We start from the raw sequence: 22099 nt of genomic DNA, 5'->3' as shown, positions 1-22099 counted from the left end.
TACATGCTACATCCTATTTTTTTTTTTACTTTGGGGGTACTCTGTTTTGGGAACTGGAAAACAAAAAGAGTCTGAAACCTGTCCTGTTTCCATCTTTCAATTTTCACGAAACAGTTGTATCATGCACGCACTCCCAAGAGAAAGAGAGAACTCTTTTTGACATTGAGTAACGTGTATTACAAACAATCTCAGGAAAAGGAAAAATGTAAATTACAAAAAAAAAAAAAAAAAAAAAAAAAAAAAAGCTACAAAATTTAAAATCTCTCCTCTCAATCTCTCCTTTTCTTTTCTAGTTTTCTTTATGGGTAAGTAGCAAAATAGAAAATGAAGAAAATGGTTAAGAGAAAGCGAGCGAATAAGCGATTCAAGAAGGAAAAACGGCAGAAGGGTTTGTAGCAGCGGGAGGTCTGTCTTCTTGGGCACAAAGACAGGACATAAAAACTCTTTTGAGAACCTTCCTGAGAACAGAGCCACGCTTTGGGATCCAACGAGGGGCCAGAGTGGAAGCACGATTGGTAGGATTTGCTCGGACCCTTCTTGGTAGTGGTGGCGCTTCCTGGGAGGTTCGGGTGAGTTGGAAATCAGCAACAGCGTCCATGTGGTTAATCTGTTTGCCACACAGAGAGAGAGAGAGAGAGAGAGAGAGAGAGAGAGAGAGAGAGAGTAGTAGTAGTGTCTGTGTCGACGAAGACAAGCTGACCGCGGGACCGCGGGATTTAAAGTGCGTTGATACCGCGTTTGAACGAGTAAGCAACGTGTGGGGGTGTTTGGGGATTATAAATAAAAGGAGAAGGACCATTTGGGAGTTGGGAGACTCGTTCTAAAACCCACCTACCAGTATCTAACAAGTCCTGTGTTACTCTTGATCGATCCAATTCCGAAAGCCCAATGTTTCTAACAATGACTCTTTCTTACAATCTCTCGCGGTCTCCACTCTCTTGCTTGCTTTGAAGTCGTCATGTCCACGACACGCACACGCTCCAACATCCAGAACGACAACTTTTACTACTGTCGGAGCTCCGCATTTGGGCAACCAAAGAGCCAATTCCACCTCATAGAATTTGAATAATTCCAAATCCTATTTCTTTTCTTTTTTCACCAACTTTGGCTTGGGTGGGTATATATATATATATATATATATATATATATATATATATATATATATATATATATATATATATATATATAAGTGAAAAAAGAGTAAAATCCCATGTTAATATAATACTATTAATTCTAATTAATTCATTAATTAGCTTATATTTTTGTAGGTTAAACGTATTTCATCATGTTATATTATAATTTCACTAAAAAGGCTGCTAAGGAGTAAATCTCAAATTGAATTGTGATTCTTTAAAGATAGAAAGGTTCAAACACTTGAAATTCAAAGATCTTAGCTTTCATAAAAAGAAAAAGAAAAAGAAAAGAAAAGGGTTAGCCTAATTCTTATAGAAATAACCCTTTTCTTTTTTCTGTAATCAATACAGAAGAGTCGTCTTTTACTCCTGGAAGTAATAGCTTTCGATCAACCTCTTCAAAAGTTTGATGTTCTTCATCCTCCTTACAAACTTCTACGTCATTTTCCAGAACATAACTAATTTCCTTTGTGTCTTGCACCAACTGGCCTTCGGTTTGCAGATGGTAGGCGATGCTAAAATTCAGCTTAGCTCCCATAGCACTCTGTAATCTCTCCCAAAACTTCAAAGTGAACCATGGATCACAGTCTGACACAATGGAGACAAGCACTCCATACAGCCTTACTATCTCCCGCACATACATCTCTGCTAGCTTGTCTAGTGAATTTGTGATTTTGATGGGGAGGAAATGAGCACTCTTCGTTAATCTGTCTACAATCACCCATATGGCATCTTCTTCGCTTGGTGCTCTTGGTAGATCAATGACAAAATCCATAGCTATTTAGTCTCATTTCCACATAGGCACTTCGAGAGGCTGAAGTTGCCCAATTGGCCTCTGATGTTCAGCTTTCACAAGCTAGCATGAAGGACACTGTGCAATGTACTCAGTAATATTCCGCTTCATACTACACTACAAAAATTTCTTTTTTAGATCCTGGTACATCTTGTTGTTGCTTGGGTGAACAGTATACCGTGTCTGATGAGCTTCATCAAGAATGTCTCTTCTCAACACAACATCATTAGGGATAACTGTTCTCCCACTGCTAGTCTTCAGCACTCTCTCTCATGTGAGATAGAACCTAGTTGCTTCTCCACGTTGGGTCCTATCAATAAGATCTTGCAGCTCAAGATTGTTGATGTGGTCTTTTATTTACCAAAATATATCAATAATAAATAACCATTCGCAATAAAACGAATCCTTGTAGGATAAGGCTATAGAAATGGTGTCGAACCTCAAGGACTGCAGGGGTACTGCTATCAAGTTTTTCAATATTAAATATAACTTAATTAAAAGAAGTTTGAATTGGTTTTTGTTTTCCAAAAATAAATACATAAAAGTAAAAGACATAAATATAAAGAAGTAGTGATGAGAGAAAGAATAGGGGATTGATTTCACCACTCACCGCATAACAATGGTAAATTATAAATTAACAAGGTAAATTTATACTATGCATGATATAGGACTCGTCTCACTCGAGTAGTCAAGAAATTACCTCTAAAGAATAAGTACAATCCATCTTCGGTTGGTACAGACCATCCACCTAACCACTAAGATGCGGTACGACCTGTCTTTCCTAGGCATGGATTAGTTGCGTCTTTAATAGAATACACACAATCAGTGGAAAAGTATAACCCATCTTCGGTTAGTACGAACTGTCTACCTAAATTACACTAAACTAGGGTGTAGTACAATCCGTCTTCCCTAGGCATGGTCTATCTAACCTTCTTAATCATATGTCAATTAAAACCGTTGTATAACAATCATTCACATAATCACAAAAAATATGAAGGATTGAGTTCAATCAATATAAAAGACTTTCGAAGACAAGATAAGAAATTCATAATGATTGAATATAAACATTAAGATCAATTCTCACAGTTATATAACCATCATGTATATAGAAAATACCAAATTAAAATACAACTAAACAATTGTTACTTGGAAAGGGCTACATCAACATCCTTGTAAGAATTTAGCCGCTCATCGTGATGTTGGGATGACATTCTACCATGTTCTTCTCCTCTTCAACTTACCAAGTCTCCAAGAAGAATTTACTGTCTAAACTAAGCACAAGCATCCCTTCTCTTGAAGATTAGGGGTTTATTTATAGGGAGCACACAATCCTAGAAGCCCTTGAAATTCCATAAAAATCGTCTCTTGAGTCTTCTTAGTCCAAGTAAGAGATTGAAACTTCAATCCAAGTAGGAAAAGGATTTCAAATTCATCTAGAATTGTGGTCTTTTATTACGGGGCCATTTTGGTATAGTAAATGTCCGAATTAGAGAAAAGCTATTTTTGACATATTTGTTTTATTTTTTATTAGCTTTCCAACGCCACAAATTTTATTGTAATATGATATCTGAGACAAAAGTTATGATCAACACACTGAGACATGTTCAAAATCCAAATTTGAGCCCAATCCGATTTTGACTCTTAGTGGAGAAATTCCTATTTAATCATTTTCTTGATTTGTTTAAACTTAACCATATCATAGAAATCTTCTATTATGATTGGTTAAGTTTAAACATATCTTCTAGGTCTTCTCAAAGTGTGTTTTAAGCCCAAAATCAATAGAATTAATTGCATCTTTTTTACAACTTGAAAACAATAAAACAACACAAAATCAAACAAATAACAATACTAAGGAATTAACATATATAAGTAATGGGGCTTGAATGTACAACATTTGACGCTTATCAATTGTCTTCTTGTGCATGTCTGATTCTGTCTAGACTCAGTGGTTGTACTACAGGTGTTGCCATGAATGGTGGACCACCAGTGTAGTGACCTAGATTTTAAACCCTAGAGCATAATGTCTTAAATTAGAATTTAAGACTAAATAAAATGACTAGTCTAGAGTTGACGCTCAATCCTCCGTTTCTGGCAATCGATCCACCAATTCTGGCGGTCAATCGCAGTTACGGTTGATCCACAAGATATGGCGCTCGAGTAGCTTAATACTATAAGTAAACAATATTCATGTCCAACAGTTAATATAATTTATTGTCTTCAGATGTAATATTAATCCCTGAGGTATTAATGAGATTACATGAATATTTATGAAAATAAGTATTTGTTAATCTTATATGGCATTTTTTTCTTCAAGCTTCCTTTAATTTAATTTAAGTTTCCTTTAATTTCATGTTATTTCTTCAAGTTTTTGTGGTGTTTTTAGTCATGGGAGGCTAGAACTAAGGTTAAGGATACAACCTCACCATTGATAACACTCACACTCTTGTTATGCTATTTGTACATGCCAACTTTTAATGAAATGTTATTCAAGTTTCATTCTCTTTATTGCTTATGTCTTATAGTGAATGTGCATTTATTGAAGTAGAATGGCATTTAATGTGTTTCAACCGATGGATACATCGAGTTATCGATTTAAAAGAGAATACCCATTGTGATTTGTTCTTTGAATGGATTTAATGGATGATTTGATTTCAAATAGATACTCTTTGTAATTTATCTTTGAGTTGGATTTATTAAATAGTTCTAACATATGTGGTTAAGTACTTGAATAACAATGCAAAGCTTAAATGTTCTTTAGGTATTTAAATGGAAAACAAGAGCGTGTGTTGTTAGATTTGTTTTGGTGGATTCTTAAGCCTTAGATCTTTTTACAATTTGTTTTTTCATCATCTTTAACTTAATTGTTATTTTACATGTTTGAACCTCAACATTTAGAACTAGGTTAAAATGAGATTAGTTAAACAAGAAACTGATTTTTGACCATTTCTGTGTGGGATCGACCTCGCACTTACAAAACTCTTTATAGCAAACGATTCGTGCACTTACGAGTACTTTAAAACTCACAACAAGTTTTTGATACCGTTGCCGGGAAAATCAGTTCAAAAATTGATTTTTGTTTTTCTACTAGTTAGGTAGATTTTTGTTTTCTGTAAGTATTGTTTTATTTCTGTAAACTAACCAAAAAAAATAAAAAAATTTCGGTTCTGTTTCTACATTTTTTGTATAATCTGGAGTTTCTGTAACTTGGCTCGAGCACATCGTGCCACGGCCAGCACGCTTGATCACACGTGAACGCATCCGGGCAGTGGGTCAGCTGAGCAAAAGCGCTCTAGCCTAGGCGAAGTTGAGCTCGAGCGCACGTCTGCAACAACAGCAAACCAGAAGCAGATAAGAAGAAAAAAGAAAATTACTTTCTGTTTACTTTGTTTTTAGTATATTTTGTTAATATTTTGTTTCTATTTCAAATTATTTTACTGTTTGTTTTAGTTTATTTTAGTTTGGTTAAAGTTTTGTGTGTGTTTGGTGTATGCTTGTGAAGAGATCCTTGAACGTAGACTTGATATCCTTAGATCTCGAAATAGAAAGGACTCTTAGGAGAAGGCTTAGAAATTCTGTTGAGATGGGAGATAACATGAATGCAAGAGAGAATGAGCGGCATAGGGAAGAAAATGTAGATCATAGTAGATAACTTAGAGATTTGTTTGTACCCGTTGCGAAGAACTCTCCTTCGTGTATAGTATTGCCACTGACCAATGCCACCCACTTTGATCTTAAACCTTATGTCATCCAAGCCCTACCTTCATTTCATGACTTAGACCTTGAAAATCCTTATAGCCATGTGAAAAAGTTCAAAGATATTTGTGCCACTTTCAAATTTCAAAACTGTAACGCCCCCGCTTTTACAAAAAGCGTAAGTGAAAATTTTTCGATTTCCACGTAACGTTACTAACTCATCAGAGTTATAAATTGGCAGTGGAATATATATGAATATAGCATAAACTTAGGAATTGAGTAACACTTCAGAGCTTCTACTGAAATACCTCAAGATAGATATAATAAGTAAGTCAGCATAATTATACAAAGTAGTAGTAGTCATGCCTCACAGGGCATAAGTAGTCATACAAGCCAAACATCTGAGGTTTAATGACTACATAACTGCAGAATCATAAATATTGTCTTTAAACTAAGTTGATGAACTATAACATAGTAGTTCCCAAAAAGGGAGGCGGTCTAGCCTCAAATACTAGTGTCAGAATCCACCTAAGTGTCTGGATAGTCCTGATATTCTTCTTCTTCATAACTTGATTTGACACATAATACAGAAAGAAGACAACAACACAAAACACTAAAGTGAGTCCACTGTTTTCAATAATATGATGATTACTGATTTACTTAACAATATACGATGCAATGATATGATGTAATGACATTTTATATGCACAGTCTTATTCATTTTCTTCTTGCACTCCTCTCATACCAGGGGCATTAAATCCCTGTTCGTTTAAGCGGCTAATTATTGGAGCACAGACTCCCTTACCATGTTTTTTTAACTTTTCCGCACTAGTAGTCAAAGTAGCATACTTAGTACATTGGTCATCCCGACAACCAAGTACATTGACCATCCCGACAGTCAATTAAGTAGCCATAACTTGCCTAACACATTGACCATCCCAACAGTCAACTTGTACTTATTATTGTTTTTCGCACTAGTAGTCAAAGTAGCATACTTAGTACATTGGTCATCCCGACAACCAAGTACATTGACCATCCCGACAGTCAATTAAGTAGCCATAACTTGCCTAGCACATTGACCATCCCAATAGTCAACTTGTTATTAACCTTGCATCAGAATTATTAACAGTATGCAATATACTATTCCTATGCATATAATTAAATAAAGCAGAAATCACAACATTAAAGAAAACAACCACATGATCCTCAGTGAGTAAGAATACTCACAGTTATTTCCCGCTTCGGAAAGTGTTTACAGATAAATATTCACTGCAATAATTTAATACAAACAATAGTGAATTAATATAATTCACTGACAATACTTTTAAAGTTATTCCCATTTTAACCTTTAAACCTTATTGTAATCTCTAACATTATCTAGACCTAGTAACGGCGTATAAATTAATCTAATTATAATGTTGCGTATTTCATGCAGGCATAATATCATTTTTAATAACTAAAATACCCATAGCATTATAAAAGTTTTATCATTAAAAGCATATATATATATATATATATATATATATATATATATATATATATATATATATATATATATATATATATATATATATATAATAATTTACTAAATATAAATAATGAGCTTTATAACCTTATTTTATTCTTTATAAAGTCCGGGCAGCATAACGGCATTAATATCAATAATATCTAAAATACTTAAAAATATTTGCGCAGCGTAACGGCGTTTTTGTAAAGTAATATATTTTTATTCGGGCATCATAACGGCGTATTTTTATATTTCAATACTCCGCTTTGAAATACCCTGTTTAGAAATACATCTTAAAAACATTACATTAATAAATAACTCATATAATCAAAAACCTTAAAAACTAAATATCATTTCCTTTTCCTTTCCCTTTTCTTTCTTTTTCTTCTTTACTACAAGTAACCGAGAGAGAGAATAGAGAGGGAGAGAAAGAGAGAAAGAGAACTAGAGAGATTACCCACAAGCAAGAGAGCTTCCTTGATGCTTCTTCTGATCTTCTTCTACCTTTCTTCTGCTGGACAAACCGAGAGAGAAGAGAGACAGAATTTGAGAGAGATTGGGAGAGAGTTTGAGAGTTTTGGGAGAGGAATGAGATGTGTGATCAAAGGAAAGGATTGGGCTCCTTTTATAGTGAAATGAACGGCCAAGATTGCTCCAAAACGATCGCATCCAACGGCTGGGGAGAAGATTTGGGGAGATTTGGTATTAAATACCAGATTTTCGGAGATTCGGTGCATGAATCTGTTTCTGCAGAAAGTCGATCGATCCAATTGAACAGTAGGTCGATCGATCTACATTTTACACTAAAAATATTCGATCGATCCAATATATTTAGCCAAATTTTCATCCGTTTCAGTACCTATATAACTAAATCGCCCGATTGACTAATTAATCGATCGATCAATTTCGGCTTCTAATAAGGGTTCGATTCTCTAATCGCACGATCGATTTTAAGACATTAAACAATCGCTCGATCGATTCTATAATCGATCGATCGAATTAGACTTAGTTTAATTCTAATCTATTTTAACTCTTATATACTTATACACATATTTCTAATAAATATTTAATCTCTTAAATATTTATACCTATCTTGATGAATATTTATTCCACAAATATTCATATGTATGTTATTCTTATTATTAGGCCTTAAATCGTATTTTAAGATATTTTACTCAATCTCTTAAAATACAGGGTATTACAAAAACTTTTATGAGGAGTCTGTGCAACTTAGATTATTTCCTTTCTCACTTCACAATAGAGCCAAGGTATGGTTGGATTCAAACATGCTTGGGTCTATCACATCTTGGGAAAACTTGCTGAACAAGTTTTACAATAAATTTTTCCCAATGTCCAAAGTAAATGAATGTAGGAAGGAAATAAGTTCTTTTGCTAAGGAAGAGGATGAGAAATTTTCTGAGAGTTGGGAAAGATTTCAATAGATGTTGATTAATTGCCATCCACATGGATATGAGAAGTGGAGACTCGTGCAGTTCTTCTATCAATGATTGACTCAATCCAACCGTAGTATGGTCGAGTTAATGAATGGAGGCGCATTTCTGAGTTTGATGGGAGATGAAGCATATAGGACCTTGGATCAGTTGTCCGACAATTCCCAGCAGTGAGATTTTTCAAGCTGTTGGGATAAATCTGCTAACATCCAAAAGAAGTGAGGCATTTATGAGGTGAAAGAAGATATTGAGCTAAAGATGAAGATAGATGCCCAAACTAAGAAGGTTGATGCTCTCGTCATAGGAAAGTCCATCAATGCTACCAACCCATTCCATGTTGATTGTTGTTCCATCTGTGCTAGTCCTATGCACTTAGCACAGACTTGTTGTAACACCCCGTATTTTAAGATATTGAATAAAATATCTTAAAATATTTTTTAAGACCTAATAATAAGGAAAAAGAATAAATATGAATATTTATGAAAATAAATATTCATTTATTAAGGTGCATTTATAGTTATAGTTTAATAAAAGTTTAAACGAATCTTAAACTTTAGAATAATGAAAATATGGTCAAATGAACTCCGTTTTGGTTGATTCAAAAACCTGAACGTTCATCTCGAAGTCCTTTAACTACCTTCCGAATTTCATAATTTTTGGACTTCGTTAACGATACGAAAACACCCGTGAAAAATACGACCCCTATTATGGACGAAAACTGATTTCTAATATTTGTGGGCCCATTTCTATTCCTTAAGAGCCCAGCCCAGTCCACACGTGAAGCTCGGTCCAGTCCATATCTACATCAGCCCGTCAACCCAGTCCAAATGATTCAAGTAAAGCACCTCATCACACGTGGCTTCTTCTTTCTTCCCTTTGTTGATATTTTTTTTTCAAGCTTGCTGCCCAAGTATAAATTCCACCCTTCGATTCTTCTTGCTGCCCACGCCTGAATTCACAGCCATTGAACCAAGGCCAAGTGTAGACCCTCTTTTCACACACGTCATGCCCAGCTCACCCCCCACAGCTCATCTTCTTGCTGCCCAAGAACCTCTCCCAGCCGTTGGATCAGATCAATACCAAGCTATCACAATCGTCCAAATTAGTATAAAAGGAGGCAAGCACCCCCCTCTTTTCACGCCAACTTCTCCTTCTTCCTCCTTTCTTCTCTTATTTTTTGCAAGTCTCTCTCTCTCTCTCTCTCTCTCTCTCTCTCTGTTTTTTTTCTGGTTTTACATCAAGCAGGAAAAAAAAAATCAAACAGACACCCACTCGGCCAGGAAGCTTAAAGACAGAACATATATATATCTCTCGTAAGTCCCTTTTTTTCTTTTGTTTAGTTACTCTTCTAAAAACAAGAATCAGCCCCTTTTCTTGCTTGTGCATTCGGCGGGTTAGAAAGAAAAGAATAAAAAGACAAGAAAGAATCATCTAGAAATAGAAAGAAAAGGGAAAATAAAAAAAAAAGAAACATGGAGAAGGGAATGACTCTCTCGGTCAACATATAAAAAAAAGAAAAAAAAAAGAGTTTCTCAAACTAGCTCTCCCTCTTGGTCCCACAAAAGAAAAAGAAAGTGATAAAAAAGAAAAGAAAATGAATAAAAGGAAAATAACAACAAAAAGCCTTTTCTACCTTTTACAAAATATACTACTTTAATTTTGGTAAGTTTATTATTTAGCTTTGTTTATCTATTTCATGATTTTAAAGTTATTAGTATTTTAAATGTTTATGGTATTATGAGTTTAAAAGTACTCTAATGTTTTTGTGTTTTATGTTGTTTTTAAATAGAGTATTTTAAGTAGCGTATTTAAGTAATAAATCACGCTGTTGTGATGTCCGAGTAAAAATAAATATTTTTACAAAAGCGCTATTACGTCGCCTTAATTTTTTTAAAGTATTTTAGATGTTATTGATACTAATGCCGTTATTCTACTTGAATTTTATAAGAATAAAATAAAGTTATTATTCTATTAATTTGTTTTGATACATAAAACTCATTATTTGGCAAGCTATTATATTTATCTGTTATAAAAATAATATATATGTGTTTAATTAATTGATGAAAGAAAAGAAATAATAAGGAGATGATACCTTAGTTTAAGTTTTAGGCTTCAAAATCTTAGAATATTTCTCTAAACTTCTTCTTACAATTTATTTAGGTAGAAGGTAGCTAAAATATTGCTCAGAAGATATTAGGTAAGGGAAACACTACCTCAAAACCTTGGCAAAGTTTTAATAAAACTTTTTCAAAGAAAAAGTCGGGGATTTTCTAAATTCTTTCAACTCTTTTAATATTACTTGTCTTTTTATATCACCATTATAATAATACTCTTGTCATATGATGTGATTGTAATCTCATGTGATCATACTTCGTTTATATTTGATACATGTGAAATCATAGTTTCCAAAGTATGTGCACCATATGAGTAAAGTTGATGATATCATAGTATATGTGTTACATGTGCACCATATGAGCAAAGGATGGCATCATAGTAGAAGTTATGAATCATAGTTTTCAAAGGCATATGTTACATATGAGCAAAGGTTGATATCATAGTACATGTTTCACGTGCACATAGTTTTACCCCTGCGGCACCATGTCATAGATATCCGGATTTCACAGTTTCATAGGGTAGCATGGCAAACACACGGAAGCATGAAAGTGTGTGCTACCAGCCGGGGTGGCCTTCACCTAGGGAAGTTCCCAACCCGGTACGGCTCTCCCCTATGGCGACAGGATGGGCTCATAGTCGTCTTTTGAGATGAGCCAAACGTGTGCCGCTCATGGTTAATTAGCGGATATTGGACCAAGGGTGGATAAAACTTACACATTGAATTGTTGTACATTTGATCTAATTGCATTCTCTCTATCTGATTTTTTATCTTGAATTCTATCCTGGTTTTAAGGGAGGTTAAAACTTACACGCTGCATAAATGATTCATGCACCATTCTATATTTGATATAATTGTATGTCATTTACCTGTTTTTTTACTTGCTAAATTATTTGAATTCTATTTAGAATTCCTGAAAAGAAAATTACACTTTTGTTGTTGTGTTTTCCTTACTGAGTTGTCAAACTAACCCCTTTTTCCCCTAATCTTTTCAGATGACACTGTAGACCGGAGTCTTTTCTTTATGGATGGCATAGACCCCACCCCTAAGAGCAATAGATCGATAAAGACCAGTCTAACTTTTGTATTGTACATATTTATTTTGAATTCCTAAAAATATGATGTAATAATTAAAGAACCACTATATATATTCATATAATGAAATATAGCCATGCGCTATTCCTGGGAAAATGTGTACATGTTTTAATTATATAGATGATTTATAGCTCAAGTTCGCGTTTCCCTTATATCCCAAAACGGGGGCTTGACACTTGTCCATCTTTGCCGACTTTTGTCGAGTCACTAATGGAACAAGTGAACGCTTTCAACGACTTTAGGAAGCAATCCAATGGACCCTTATCTGAGACTTACAATCCTGGGTGGCGAAACCACCTTAATTTTTCATGGAAGTAGAACCAACCAATGAATGAAAGGGGGGTCCCCCTCATCAACCCCATAATCAATACCCCCCTGAATTTCATCAATTGGTTCATCATCAACGTCGTCCAGCGCAGCCAGCACCTACGTACCAAGCACCCACTCAAGCCCCAGCCTCTTCTTTACAGTCTACATTGGAGGACACTCTCAAGGCCTTCATGCAGCTCATAGGCCAATCTATCAATGACGTGAAGAATGCCATCATGGTGAACACCCAGGAAATTGCCAAGATGGAGACCCAGATTAAACAGATTGCTAGTTACCTAGGTGAGAGAGAGAGAAGGAAAAGTTCCCCAGTCAGCTTGTGTCGAATCCAAAGTTGCAGTTCAGTGGTGGAAGTTCATCTAATGTTGTGCATAGACAGGAGCATGTGCAAGCCGTTGTCACACTTTGGTCAGGGAAACAAGTGGACAATCATGTGGTTCTTCCTGAAGAGAACTGATAAGTGCTGAATGTTACACATTAAAGCCCCTTAATTTACATATGTTAAGCTTTTAGTTTTGTTATAGTTTGATGTTTTGTGTTGTTTTTGTGTTTTCTTGTATTTTACAGATTTTGGAAGAAAATCCATCAAATTCCAAGATTATAATGAAGTCAGCAAACTCACTTTTGGATAGATTCAATTCCAATCAATTTTGAATTTAAGGAAAGAGAAGTTGGCAAAAATTCGTTATTTTTGGAAAGAATCAAGAATGAGCATGTCTCAGTAATTTAATCATAACTTTCGGCTCAAATATCATATTGCAAAAAATATATGGTGTTGGAAAGCTAAGAGAAAATTCAACAAATATGTAAGAAATAGGTTTTTCCTAATTCGGACATTTACCATGCCAAAATCGCCCCGCAATAAAAGACCGCAAATCTGTATGAATTTTGGAATCCTTTTCCTACTTGGATAGAAATTTCAAAAAAGGAAAAGACTTGTAATTACTCTATTAGGACTAGAAGACCTATTTAGAATTGTAATAGGAATTCTAGAGCTTCTAGAGCTTCTCTAATCCCTATAAATAGGCCTCTAGTCTTTGAAGAAAAGACACACAAGCTTTGAGGAAGAATCAAAGGTTCCATCAAGAAGGAGGTTCTTCCTAGTTTTGATTTTCTTTATTTATTTATTTTCTGTATGTATATAATTTTAGTTCATATTAGTTGTAACTAATACTTTAGTTAGGGCTCGATTGAAGCCCTAATTATGTCTTGTTAAGGTTTTCAATTGGCGCATTTGCTACAATTCATATATTGATGATTAACTTGATTATTTCCTATTTTCTTGAATTCCTCTCATGTTTATGCTTGATCATCATATGCATGTGGTATGGATTTGTCATTTATGTCAATTTGGATGACCGAGTCCTGGGCATAATAAAGTAACAAAAGAACCCCATTACAGGTTCTTGGATTAATCAACATAAAGACAACTGGAATAGATACCATATTCCAATCTGAGTGTGTTTACCGATTTCCATAAATTTATGCTTTCTTGAAGAACAACTTAGTAGATACCATGCTAAATCCTTTAATGAAGAAAAGAGTTGGAGTATATACCATGTCTAACTCGTTGCTCAGGGAAATCAATAGCTTTAGGAGAAGATACCATTCCATATTCCCTTGTGGCTGGTAAGCATTAAGTATCAAGTTATGATGGTAGCATTGGCATTGAGAATCTTAATTGAGTATGATTAGCAGTGGATATCGAAGCCCTACCTTATTTCATATTATATTTCTTCAATATTTTTATCTCTTCTCTTATTTGATCTGATTAATAGTTTTATTGCTTTTCACTTGTCTCAATTATTAAGGAATTCTTTTTAAGCATAATTTACCAATCCTCGTGGGAATGATCTCGTATTTGCCTACTATACTATCGTTTTGATCTTGTGCACTTGCGAGTAAAACATACAAATATTTTATCTATTTATTTAGGTAGATATTTGCACAACAAGTTTTTGGCGCCGTTGCCGGGGATTGTGTTAAATTTTGTTTTTAAATTTTTTCCTTTTTTTTTAGTTATTTCTGTTTATGATAATCTAAAAAAAAAAAAGAAGAAGATTTTTTTCCTTTAATTTTAATTTTTTATTTTTGTGTTCCTTTTGTTATTTTATTCATGTGGGGAGATATTCGTACACCCCATGGACCATGTGCATATTGCTTTAATCCTTATCATCATGTTAGCAATTGTCCTGAAATGAGACAATTTTCTAACTATCATTATGAGCATATGAACACACCGTTCTCTAGACCGAGTAATGACTTCTACTCTGATTCCTATAACTCGGCATGAAGCCAACAATCTAATTTCTCGAGGCAGGGACTCAAAGAAAAAAGCGTCTATGAAGTGAATGGCAATAATGGAGTTCAAACTCAGATGGCTACCATGGAGAGGAAACTAGATATGCTAGTGAAAGTGATGACTACTCATAACATCTCTCCCATTCAACAGATTGCTCAAGTGGAGGTATGTGCCATATGTTCTCATTCTGACCACACCACTGAGACTTGCCCCATGTTTTCATTTACAGATCAGGAGCAACCAAATTATGTGGGCCAGAATAATTACCGTCCAAAGAACAATCCATACTCCAACACTTACAATGCAGGGTGGCGAACCCACCCCAATTTTTCATGGAGTAACACTCATAATGTGCAAAATCCTCAAGGGCTGCAAAGAAATTTCCAGCAGCAAAATAACTATCAAGCTCCACCACAAGCGGTCAAATCGAATCAAGAACCAAAGAAGAATGACCTTGAAGATGCTCTACTCAAATTTTTGACTGAGCAACAATAGACCAATGCTCAGATCAGTCAAGCTGTCCAAAGATTGGAAACACAAGTGGGGCAGTTGGCCAAAGAGTTAAGTGAGAGAAAAATGGGCGAATTCCCAATGGAAGCTGACTATGAACAAATCATCAACCACCTCAAAAGAGAAAGAGAAAAAGAACTTCAAAGTCAGTTGGTGGCTAATCCTAGTGGATATTACGTGGAGGATTGGAGTTCTTCCTATCATGAGCAAGCTATCACAACATTGAGGAGTGAAGAAGTGGTCGAAAATCATAAGGAAGAGGGGAAGGAGGAGCAAATGGAGGTCACACATGATCTACATCGGGAAAAAGGCAAGGAAATGAGCACTGAGGTTTCTTCAGCATCAACTCCTATTCTTGAATTACCAAGAGGCCATGAGAATAGTCTGTTATTGCTATTAGACGAGCAAACTGTGGTCACGAAAGCAGAAAAACTCTCTAATTCTCCTCATAGTATTCTAGTTCATGATTCCCTTCCGGATGAGAAGCTGTTTGAGAATTCTCAGAGTGATGTACTTCGATCTGTGAAAATTAGGAACTACCTTTCTGTAGGTAGAATTCACTCTCTATGGTCCAAGAGAAGAAAAGATTGGTGCTTCAAGTTTAAACTCAAAAGCTACTACCAACAGCGTTCGAGCAGTCCAGGAGCTCAAGCACATCTGCCCAGATTAGTGGTACTGAGGCCACTGCATGCACTAAAAATCCATATCCTTTAAAGAATTCTGGTTTTGTTTTTAATTATAGTTCATTTTATTTTGGTTAATTTTAGTTTTATCATGGTTAATTTTAGTTTCTATTTTTTTTTTTTTTTTAGTTTTCCTTTCCTTGGGTTTTGTTTTTCTAGTTTCTTTCAGGAAAAATGTGTCTGCATTCAAGTTTAGGGGTATGCTACGAGCCATGCCTAGTCCAACCAATTTTCTCATCTCTCGAGTATGATCTTTCCATTCTATCTACACATTGAGGACAATGTGTAATTTAAGTTTGGGGGTATGGGACACACATACTTTTTGTTTTCTTTTTTTTTAAAAAAATAAAAAAATAAAATTGAAATTGCATGTTCATGTTATTTTTAAGACTTTGGTTGATCTAAAAATTGTGATTTGAATTTCATTAGTGAGCTTCGAATGTTGAACACATGATCATTTGAAATTGATTCTAAAGTCCTACTGCTTACTTTTGGCATCTAAGGATTCACTTGTTTCAATCTAAACTATCACAAGCACATTAGCATATAATTTGTGAAGTATGATATATGAACCTGATTGTGTATTTTTCAATGTCTTATGTGAAGCTGGGTGACTTGTTGGATGGATACATTGGCATATATAAAATAAAATAAAATAAAATATAAAATAAAAACCATTTTTGAAGCTTTCAATGAGTAACTGGACTTCTTGCCTCAGTAAGCATTGAATGTTTACGTCAAAAAGTGAGAAATTCAATTTGGTTAAAGTCATGGCTAGTTTAGTTTTGTAGCCTTTTTGACTCGAGTTAGTAAGCTCTTAGGGGTGTCTCCACACCGAGTGCCCTAAAGCCATCTGGTTTGGGTGCATTAGCCTAACACTCATTACATTGGTCAATTAGAAAGCTTAATAGAACTAAGCATTGCACAGCCTAACCCCAAAAAAAAAAAAGAAAAAAAGAAAAAAGAAAATAAAGCTCTTGCTATTATGCCTTGGTCATTTATTCTGATGGGGATCCCAGTGAACTTTGAGATATTGAGTTATTGCACATTGGAATTAATTTGAAGCCTCATGATTATGTGTTAATTCACCCAACACTAAATTGAACTTTTGATGCCTCAGCTTGTCAGTTGTAAGTGGTCAGACTTTGGATTTCTATTTTATTTTGAAGATGGGGTTTATCTTTCTAAACTTGCTAATGAATGAGGATCATAATTTTGGGTGATACTTAACTCTTTTGGATAGCATGAATTTTTGCATAATGTTTGTGGGTATCATTCATAGTAAACCCTCACGAGACTTTACTCGTCCACTAGGGAGTCCTAGGGGTTTAAAAGGCTTATTGCATACGCTAAATGCAATCGTGTTTCCCGCGACAGAGGAGGTAGAGTAGTTATTGTTTCAATTTTCATTTTATTTTCAATTCTGCATTGCTAAAGAACTAGCAATATGTAAGTTTTGGGGTGTGATAAGTGCTGAATGTTACACATTCAAGCCCCTTAATTTACATATGTTAAGCTCTTAGTTTTGTTATAGTTTGATGTTTTGTGTTGTTTTTGTGTTTTCTTGTATTTTACAGGTTTTGGAAGAAAATCCATCAAATTCCAAGATTATAATGAAGTCAGCAAACTCACTTTTGGATAGATTCAATTCCAATCAATTTTGAATTTAAGGAAAGAGAAGTTGGCAAAAATTCGTTATTTTCGGAAAGAATCTAGAATGAGCATGTCTCAGTAATTTAATCATAACTTCGGCTCAAATATCAGATTGCAACAAAATTTGTGGTGTTGGAAAGCTAAGAGAAAATTCAAAAAATATGTAAGAAATAGATTTTTCCTAATTCGGACATTTACCATGCCAAAATCGCCCCACAATAAAAGACCGCAAATCTGTATGAATTTTGGAATCCTTTTCCTACTTGGATAGAAATTTCAGAAAAGGAAAAGACTTGTAATTACTCTATTTGGACTAGAAGACCTACTTAGAATTGTAATAGAAATTCTAGAGCTTCTAGAGCTTCTCTAATCCCTATAAATAGGCCTCTAGCCTTTGAAGAAAAGACACACAAGCTTTGAGGAAGAATCAAAGGTTCCATCAAGAAGAAGGTTCTTCCTAGTTTTTATTTTCTTTATTTATTTATTTTCTGTATGTATATAATTTTAGTTTATATTAGTTATAACTAATACTTTAGTTAGGGCTCGATTAAAGCCCTAATTATGTCTCATTAAGGTTTTCAATTGGCGCATTTGCTACAATTCATATATTGATGCTTAACTTGATTATTTCTTATTTTCTTGAATTCCTCTCATGTTTATGCTTGATCATCATATGAATGTGGTATGGATTTGTTATTTATGTCAATTTGGATGACCGAGTCCTGGGCATAATAAAGTAACAAAAGAACCCATCACAGGTTCTTGGATTAATCAACATAAAGACAACTGGAATAGATACCATATTCCAATCTGAGTGTGTTTATCGATTTCCATAAATTTATGCTTTCTTGAAGAACAACTTAGTAGATACCATGCTAAATCCTTCAATGAAGAAAAGAGTTAGAGTAGATACCATGCCTAACTCGTTGCTCAGGGAAATCAATAGCTTTAGGAGAAGATACCATTCCCTTGTGATGGTAGCATTGGCATTGTGAATCTTAATTGAGTATGATTAGCGGTGGATATCGAAGTCCTACCTTATTTCAAATTATATTTCTTCAATATTTTTATCTCTTCTCTTAGTTGATCTGATTAATATTTTTATTGCTTTTCACTTGTCTCAATTATTAAGGAATGATCTCGTATTTGCCTACTATACTATCGTTTTGATCTTGTGCACTTGCGAGTAAAACGTACAAATATTTATCTATTTATTTAGGTAGATATTTGCACAATAAGTTTTTGCCTGCTGCACAAGAAGGGCAAGGAAGTGGTAGCACAGAGAAGAGAGATGCGGAGCCATCTACAACCACTCCTACTATTGAGATTCCTCATTGGTCTTTTGTACCTATGGCGCCCTACCTTGATAGATTGCTTGCACTCAGGAAAGGAGGGAAGTTTGAGGACTATCTAGAGGTATTCAATCAAGTGCAGATCAACATCCCGTTTTTGGATGCCATCCAGCAGGTGCTGTCTTATGCCAAGTTTTTGAATGACTTAATTACTATCAAGAGGAGGACCAATGTCCCAAAGAAGGTTTATTTAACCGAGCAAGTCAGCTCAATCCTCCAATGCAAGCTACCCATCAAGTACAAGGACCCTGGGTGTCCTACCATCTCTTGCACGATAGGAGTCAGCCGCATTGAGAAGGCCTTACTTGATCTTGGAGCTAGCGTCAATCTCCTACCCTATTCGATTTACCTGCAATTAGGGTTAGGAGAATTGAAGCCCACCTCCATGACACTTCAGTTGGTTGACTCGTTAGTTAAGATCCCACGGGGAATTGTTGAGGATGTTTGATTAAGGTCGACAAGTTTTACTTGCCCGTGGATTTCATAGTGCTTGATATAGAACCGGTACAGAATGTAGGAGTTCAGATACCGGTGATCCTAGCTACGGCTAACGCCCTGATCAACTGTAGGACAGGGGTGATGAAGATCTCTTTCGGCAACATGATGGTGGAGCTGAACATCTTTGACATCAGCAAGAAGCTGAGGGAATGTAATGAGATCGGAAGTGCCTGCTTGATCAAGGAAATCATTGAAGAAGTTGTAGAAGAATCAAGCATGGAGGACCCCCTGGAGGCATGCTTAGTTTGGAGAGCATCTGGATTTGGATGAGCTACTTGAGCAAGTGGATGCCATTCTGGAGTTTGCTCTTTTGGAGAGCAAGGAGAAGGAGGAGGCCGCAGTACTTGAGCCTCCCAAGAAGGAACTTAAGCCCTTGCCAAACAATCTCAAGTATAAGTTCCTAGGTCCAGCAAAGGCCTTGCCTGTAATCATAGCTTCTAATTTACTTGCTGCTCAGGAGTAGAATTTGTTGGATGTCTTGAGAGAGCACAAGGAAGCTATAGGCTAGACCATTGAAGCCATAAAGGGAATCAGCCTTTCGGTGGTGATGCACAAGATTCATTTGGAGGAGGATGCCAAACCATCGAGGGAGCCACAGAGAAGGCTCAATCCAACTATGCAAGAAGTTGTGCGAGTTGAAGTGATTAAGCTGTTGGATGCAGGTATCAGCTATCCAACTTCTAAAACTAAGTGGGTGAGCCCAATTCATGTTGTGCCCAAGAGAACTGGAGTGACGCTAGTGCAAAAAAAGGATGAAGTTGGTGCCAACTTGAGTTCAATCAGGATAGAGAGTTTGCATCGATTATCGCAAGTTGAACACTGCCACCAGGAAGGATCACTTTCCACTTCCTTTCATTGATCAGATGGTGGAGAGCTTGGCAGGACATGAGTACTATTGCTATTTGGATGGTTATTCTGGATATAACCAAGTCCTTGTGGACCCCGAAGATCAGGAGAAGGCGATCTTCACTTGTTTTTTTGGGACTTTCGCCTACCGCCGCATGCCCTTTGGGTTATGCAATGCACCCGCTACTTTTCAACTATGCATGATCAATATCTTTTTTGACATGGTAGACCGTTTCCTAGAGATATTCATGGATGACTTCTCCATCTTCGGTCCATCATTTGAGGAGCGTTTGCACCACTTCACTTTAGTTTTGGTGAGGTGCAAAGAGAAGAACCTGGTGCTCAACTGGGAGATGTGTCATTTTATGGTGAAGTAAGGAATTGTACTTGGGCACGTCATATCTCATCAGGGAATAGAGGTTGACAAGGCCAAGGTGGATCTGATATCCAACCTACCACCCCCACGTACAGTGAAGGAGGTTTGCTCTTTTCTGGGCCATATAAGATTCTACCAACGATTCATTCATGATTTCAGCAAGATCACCAAGCCCTTGTGCAAGTTGTTGGTGAAAGAGGCCCCATTCATATTTGATGAGGATTGCAAGAAGGCATTTGGGGCCTTGAAGAATATTATGACGTCCACACCCATCATTTAGCCACCCAGCTGGGGTGCACTTTTCGAGATCATGTGTGACGCATCAGACTATGCGGTTGGAGCTATTTTGGGGCAGCACATTGATAAACTTTCCCATGTCATCTACTATGTGAGCAGGACTCTGAACGATGCCCAACTCAATTATTCAACCACTGAGAATGAATTGTTGGCAGTCGTTTTTGCATTGGATAAGTTTCGATCTTACTTACTAGGATCGAAAGTCATTATCTACTCGGATCACGCAGCATTGAAGTATCTTTTCTCCAAGAAAGATGCTAAATCTCGCCTCATTCGGTGGATATTATTGTTGCAAGAGTTTAAACATACAAATTCAAGATAAGAAGGGTTCCGAAAATGTGGTGGCCGATCATCTTTCGAGAATTACTGTTGATTTCACTAAGGAGGCTGTTGTGCAAATTTTAATACTCACAATCGCACGAATCGTTTGCAATATAGTGTTTGTGTAAGTGCGAAATCGTATCCACAGGGAAATGGTCAAATATTGGTGTCTTGTTTAATCAACCTCATTTTAACCTAGTTCCAAAGGTTTGAAGATTGATTCAAGAACAAAAGACTAAATAAAAGAGATGGAATGAAATATGCAAATTAAAAGGAACTAAGGCTAAGGAATCCACCCAACCAAATCCAACAACTCACACTCTTGGTTTCCACTTGAACACCCAAAGAACATTAAGCTTAGGGTGTCATTCAAGTTTTTCAACCATAAACCCTAGAACCATTAAATGAATCCAACACAAAGACAAATCACAAAGAGTACCAATTTGAAATCAAATCATCCAATGTATCATTCAATCACAATGGATATCATCATTCAAACCGATAAAACAATGTATCCATCGGTTGAAACACATCAAATGTCCTATTTCCACCACTAACCACATTCATTGCAAAAGATAAAGCATTAAATGAATGGAACTTGAACAACTAATATGATATATCATTAAATGTGCAAGTGGTACATCAAGAGTGTGAGTGTCATCAGTGGAAAGGTTTCATCCTCAACCTTAGTTGAGGTTACTAGCCTTCCATGACTAAGAACACCACAAGAACATGATGAACAACCATGGAAATAAATGAAAAGCTTTACAAAGATAAAGTGTCTGAGAACAAAAGCTACTGAAATACACTACAAAATGCACGAAATTAAACCTATCTACTGTTCTCTACTCCCTCAAGAAGGAGGCATGGCTATGGCTTTTATAGAAGAAAACTAGGGCTAGAAACCCATGTAAAATGACTCCTCTACCCTCCTCTAGGGTTCCTCTCTTGCTAGAGACAACCAAGAACACGAAACCAGCGTGTTCTGCTGCGAAAATCAGAGGCAGAGCAACTTTTTGGCTTCTGATTGGGTGTTCTGGCGCGCTCTGCAAAAGCAGGTTCTGGGAAATTTCGATCGATCGACTTTTATTTCGATCGGTCGACTTCGGGCAAAGTTTCGATCGATCGACTTTTCAGGACCTCTGAATT

The sequence above is a fragment of the Alnus glutinosa genome, chromosome 1 (genome assembly GCF_958979055.1).
Source record: "Alnus glutinosa chromosome 1, dhAlnGlut1.1, whole genome shotgun sequence".
Taxonomy (NCBI): Eukaryota; Viridiplantae; Streptophyta; class Magnoliopsida; order Fagales; family Betulaceae; genus Alnus; species Alnus glutinosa.
The sequence above is the reverse complement of the archived record's forward strand: the minus strand, read 5'-3'. Positions refer to the sequence as shown.